Here is a 6,483-nt window from a genome sequence, read left to right as displayed (position 1 = left end):
ACTGCTATACCACCTTTAAAGAGAACACAGTGAGGACATCTAGAGACATCTGGATCCTGACATCTTCCTGAGGCTGTATTTCTCAGTCTTCGATTGAGGAAATGACAGGATTGGCCAGGCACAGGCAGTATAAATGCTTGGAGTAGTTCAGAAATCAGTAAGGCTGCTCTGAGCAAACACTAAATCACACTTAGAGTACTCCTGCCCAGGATGCTGGTGAACTATATTTGGTGGTCTATTGTAAGTACTGACCAGCTGTTAGGTCTAAGCATTGTGGAATACGAGTGTGAGGGTGCACCTTTTGATGGTGTCTTGGGTTTGAACTACCCCAACATATCCGTCTTTGGAGCCATCCCCATCTTTGCCAACCTGAAGAATCAAGGTGCCATTGCTGAGCCTGTTTTTGCCTTCTACTTGAGCAAGTAAGTCTGAGATGGACAATCCCTTTCTCCAAATTAGCTTTAAGATGATTTCAGGTGCATGAAAATTATAGAACACTTGATAAAGAAAAATCCTGAGAGATAATCTAACCCAGGATAAATATAGCCCCAGGGCTGTACCTGCCTTCACCCCTGGCTTTTATAAATAACATTTTATTGGAACACAACCCTGCTGCTGGGCTCAAAACCAGTAACTTGGTCTAGGGGGCTGAGTGAGGAGGAAGACTAATGGAAGGCAACAGGAAATAAGTTGGAGGAAAAAGCAATACGATTTGCTTATGAATTTGATCAGAAAGGAAGGAGAAGGATGGTGGATATCTTTCCTTCCTCATTACCATTCCACTGGGAGCCCAGGACCAGCTACCCAATTAGCAGGAGCCAGTGAAAAGTGAATGTGTGGGATACAAAACAAACATGTGGGACCCCTTGTTCAAGAAATATGAGGCATTTCAAGACAGGGAGAGCAGAGGTTTGGTCCCTTCTGAGTGTGGGGCCCTTTGAGCTGTAGAGGTCACAGGCCAGTGGTGCCAATTCTGGGTGACCTGAACCCACACCCTTAGAACTCCCAGGATTTTATTTTCCTGAAAAATGACAAGCTGGACAAGGAGAAAGCCATTATGCTTCAGCACCATGCTCTCTGAGTGTGTCTGAGCACTCAGGTCACAGGAAGTAGGGCATCTTTGGAAGATAGAGTGGGTGGAGCCCAGCCAGGTGACTCAGTTTCTAACCTCCTCTGTGCCACTCAATAGCCAGTAACAGACCTCAGTCTGGATCTCAATTGCTCCTAGACTCGATTTCTGCATCTGTACATGAGGAACTAATTAGGGCCTTGATGGGTGGACTAGCACAGCTCTCAGTCAGTGCTGTTGTTACTGTCCTCCAAGGATCCCACCCTCTCTTCTCTTTACACATGCAGGGCAAAAGGCAGTGTGGTGATGTTTGTTGGGGTGGATAAACCCTACTACTAGGGAGCACTCAACTGGGTACCATTGATCCAAGCAGGCGACTGGAGTATACACATGGACCAGTAAGCCTCTCCCTCTGAGGGTCAGCCCAAGTGGTGCTCCCACTACTGTACATGGACAGGAAGACACACACAAATGCATTCTCAGACACACAGTCACACAGACACATACACCACCCACAACGACACAGACAGACACACAGAAACATGAAAACACACAAGCAGACACATATAAACATGCACAGAGACACATATAAACATACATAGCTAGTCAGAGGCACAAAAGCACACACAGAAACACATAAGAACACACATACAAACACATATACAAACAAACACACAAGCAGATAGACATGCAAACAACCAGTGGGTTCATAATCCCCAGGCCTTCTGACCAGGGCTCTGACCAGGATCCTAAAAGGGTTCAGAGAGGTCTGTGTAGCTGGGAGCGGATTGTACCCACTGCCCTGTGAGGCGTGGAGCATGGTTAGAGGACCATACCGTGTGGTGAACAGAGGATCAGGGAGAATTTCTCCAGCCTGAACAGAGGTGTAAGATGACCAACTGTCTGGGGGAACCGGGGACCAAGGATGTTCCCAGTGCAGATAAATGTCAGTTTAAAAACAGGGAAAGTCCTGAGCAAATAGGGGGAACTGGTCTCCTAATGGAGCAACTACTGAGCAGTGTAGAGAGATTTGCTGAAGTCTTAAGATGTGAAAGCAACTAACAAAAAGACACCACATGTTCATGGGCACTCAGTGGGACAGGGACTATAACAGAATCAGGAGCGTGGGATCCAGGAGTGACCTGAGGACAAGAGGCATAATTAATAAGATTCTGTGTGATACCCTCAGACAAAAGCTGAGCCTTCCTTTGGAGTTTCTGTGGACTAGTCAGGTATTTCCTGGCCAGGATCTCAAGGTCTGAGCTGGTTGAAGGAACAGTGCCGGCAGACACCCTCTCCCAGAGGAGCCCCTCTCTCCCACCACTATGAGAATCTGCTGCCCTCGCAAATCTCCATCTTCACTCTGTGATTGACCCATTATTTGTTCCCTACCAGATACAGCTCTCTTGATGTTTCTCATTCATTATTTTCACAGTCTTCATTCACTCACTAAACAGACAAGCCTTGGGCATCCCCTGTGTGCCAGGCACTTTAGGGAGGCAATGAGAATAAAACTCGCCCTCCCATCTAAGAAGGCAGATGCACAGGAAATGAGACACACACATAGTGAATTGTGACTTCGGTACATGCTAGACATGAGGAAGTGTCTACAGAGATTGTCAAGAAAGGATACTGATAAACAGCGGGGGAAAGACTTCCCTGAAACCATGACAATTAAGCTGGAATCTGGAAAATGAGAAGAAATTTGCTAGTCAAAGGGGTGGAGGCTCCTCTAGGAAGGAACACCAGCTTGTGTCAAGGTGCAAAAGAGCCTGGTGTATTCAATTACCGCATTCAAGAATGTCAAGGAAGATGCCGTGTCAGGAGCAAAGGAAATGAGGGAAGGAGACCAAGGGCTGTTTAGAAGACAGTCAGGAAGGGGGCAGCTCTGGGGAGACTCAGAGTGACCTTGATGTCTGCTTTGTCACACTGTCTCTCAGCATCTCCATGAAAAGAAATATTGTTTGTTCTGGCAGCTGCGAGGCCCTTGTGGATACTGGAACATTACTGATCCTTGGCCCAAAAAGACTGGTCAATAACATCCAGAAGCTCATCAGCGCCACGCCTAGGGGTTCCGAGGTGAAGGGTCATGCCCCAGGCTCACTCCCAGTCTCCACACACAAGAAGGATCTCCAGGGCCAACCTCTCTCCCTGTCTCTCTAACAGCACTATGTTTCATGTTTTGCGGTCAATACCCTGTCCTCTATTATCTTCACCATCATGGTATCAACTACTCAGTCCCAGCTCAAGCCTACATCCTCAAAGTGAGGGGAGAACCCTGAGGGGTTGTTCTCAAATAGGAACTTGCAGGAACCCTTGGGCTGCTGCCTGGAGGAGGGCACCCTCTGCAGGCCATCTCTTACTATTGCTGATGCTGCTGAGCCCTGGGGCTGGCCAGAGCCTCCCACAAGAGGAACCATTTAAGAGTAAAGGGCCAGAGTATTACTCAGCCATTAAAAAGAATACATTTGAATCAGTTCTAATGAGGTGGATGAAACTGGAGCCTATTGTACAGAGTGAAGTAAGCCAGAAAGAAAAACACCAATGTAATATACTAACGCATATATATGGAATTTAGAAAGATGGTAATGATAATCCTGTATGCGAGACAGCAAAAGAGAAACAGATGTATAAAACAGTCTTTTGGACTCTGTGGGAGAGGGAGAGGGTGGGATGATTTGGGAGAATGGCATTAAAACATGTATAATATCATATAAGAAACGAATCCCCAGTCCAGGTTCAATGCAGGATTCAGGATGCTTGGGGATGACCCAGAGGGATGATACAGGGAGGGAGGTGGGAGGGGGGTTCAGGATGGGGAACATGTGTATACCTGTGGCAGATTCATGTTGATGTATGGTAAAACCAATATAATAGTGTAAAGTAAAAAAAAAGAGAAATATCTAAATTTTAAAAATAAAATTTCTACAACAATAAAACAATGATGAATGCAAAAAGAAATTATTAAGGAAAAAAAAAGAGTAAAAGGCTGTCTGGGACACTAATCATCCTGAAATAAATGTGGAGACATCACACCATGCTGGCATGGTGGGAGTCACAAGGAGAGGGGAACACTCAGGTCCTCAGTCCTCAAAGAGCTTCAGTTCAATCTGAACCGTCAGATGGGTGAACACGGAAAGTCAGTTCTAGCAGTCCTTGAAATAAGTCATGTGACAAGGACAATGACTGGGGACACTCCCAGTGTGCTCTCCTACCATAGGGATTAACAGCCTCCCTTCCCTTCTCGTAGTTTTCCTGGTTTGGATGATATATTACGTGGTCACCCTAGTTCTCAGATGCATCTTCCCCTAACTCTGGCCTGGTGCCCCCTTTGTGAGTTGGGATACCGGACCCGTCTGTGGGGAGGCTGGATGTTAATGTGAATAAAGGGTGCATAGTGACTGCTCAGCCCTGGCACAGGGTGCAGGCTTCATGTCAGCTCCCTAGGGGAATTCAGAGCTGGCTGATGGGCTCAAAGAAGACTTTGAGGAAGGGAGGGAATTTCAGGAATTCTAAAACTGTAAACTCATGGAGCTATGTGGAGGGCTGTTTGGTTCTAGGCAAAACTGCACTGGATTCCATGCAAATGGCATCCCAAGGTGCTCTGCATTGGGGCACTGGAGACTTACTCAGGATGATGAGGGCTATGGACTGACCAGTGGGGATGGGGAACCAGAGTACATTACCCAACCAAGCCTGGAGTGGCCAAAGAGGGTGTGTGCGAGCTGAAGGAGGCTTCCCAGAGTTCCTAAGTTAAGTCTTCAAGAACATGTTGTGGGCACTGCTCTATTTAAGATGGATAACCAACAACAAGTTACTGTGTAGCACGGGGAAATCCACTTAATTATATGACAACCTGGATGGGAGGTGTATTTTTGGGACCAGGATACATGGATACATATGGGTGAGTCCATTTACTGTCCACCTGAAACTCAGAATATTCTTAATCAGCTGTACTCCAATACAAAATAAAACTTTTTTAATAAAGGAGGGTTGAGAGGAGCCCACCTCCAACTGGCTTCAAGGAAAGGGGGACTCATTGAAATGATTCTGGGAATCCAGGACACAAGACTCAGAGCAAATACAAAGATCTCTGTGAGTGGACCCAAGAAATCAGAAGTCATCAGTTCTGTATTTCACACCCTCACAGTTTCATTCCCTCTTCTTTCATGGTCTTAGCCTGACAACTTTCTTCCTTAAGGCTTCCACATCTAGTGAGGGAGTCCAAGCTACCTGCCCTAGGGTTTTATATCCTGAAGGCATCTCCAATAAGGAAATGGATTGTGGGGATGCAGGAGGAGAACGAGCATTCTCTGCAGAGAAAACAAGAAGCAGGAGTCAGAAGGAAAGAAACAGGGAGAGGAGAACTATGGACACTCTTTTTCTTTTCTAAAAATTTTATTGAAATGTGGGTAATCTTCAGTGTTGCATTAAGTTCTGCTGCACAGGAATGTGACTCAGTAATACACATACAGAAATATATATTCTTTTTCTTTTTCATGTGGTTTATGACTGGATATTTAATATTCTTCCTTATGCTCTTCAATAGGACTTTGTTGTCTATCATTCCTCTGTATCCCCGACTCCCAGTCCTCCCCTCCCCTACACCCTTCCTCATGGCAACCTCATGTCTTGGCCCTTTTTGCTTGTGGATGAACTCCCATATCCCCTGCTAATGAGGAAGTCCCTGGATACTTACCACAAGAGGGAAATAAAACCAAGAATTGTGCTGGGTCTGGATATTGGGGGGAGTCACAGGTAAGGGCTCAGGCTGACTGGTGTGTGTCTCTGACTCCACTAGGATTCTAGACACCCGTGCTGTACCACCTTTAAAGAGAACACAGTGAGGACATCTAGAGAGACCTGGATCCTGGGTGACGTCTTCCTGAGGTGGTATTTCGCAGTCTTTGATCGAGGAAATGACAGGATTGTCCTGGCACAGGCAGTATAAATGCTTGGAATGGTTCAGGAATCAGTAAGGCCGCACAGAGCAAACACGAAATCACACTTAGGGTACTCCTGCCCAGGATGCTGGTGAACTGTATTTGGTGGTCTGCACACCCTATTCTCAATAAAGAATAAAGGGCTTCTCTTGTAATGGTGCTGAAACAAATGGGTGCCTCTGTTTGTTTCTGAGACGTGTACAATGATTGGGAATGATCTAGATCAAAGTTTGAATCACAGTTGAGAGGAGCCCACCTCCAGATGTCTTTAAGGAAAGGGGAGACTCGTTGAAATGATTCTGGGAATCCAGGACACAAGACTCAGAGTAAATACAAAGATCTCTGTGACTGGACCCAAGAAATCAGAAGGCATCAGTTCTCTATTTCACACCCTCACTGTTTCATTCCCTCTTCTTTGATGGTCTTAGCCTGACAACTTTCTTCCTTAAGGCTTCTACATCTAGTGAGGGA

General features: G+C 46.0%; 1 pseudogene; it reads left to right on the top strand.

Moving 5' to 3' along the window:
• Positions 1 to 210: 210 nt before the first annotated feature.
• LOC128068566 (pregnancy-associated glycoprotein 1-like) lies at positions 211 to 6,020 on the top strand (annotated as a pseudogene).
• The last annotated feature ends 463 nt before the right edge of the window (positions 6,021 to 6,483 follow it).

Source organism: Budorcas taxicolor, chromosome 25 (genome assembly GCF_023091745.1).
Source record: "Budorcas taxicolor isolate Tak-1 chromosome 25, Takin1.1, whole genome shotgun sequence".
NCBI classification, from domain to species: Eukaryota; Metazoa; Chordata; class Mammalia; order Artiodactyla; family Bovidae; genus Budorcas; species Budorcas taxicolor.
This window is presented reverse-complemented; position numbering and strand designations above follow the sequence as displayed.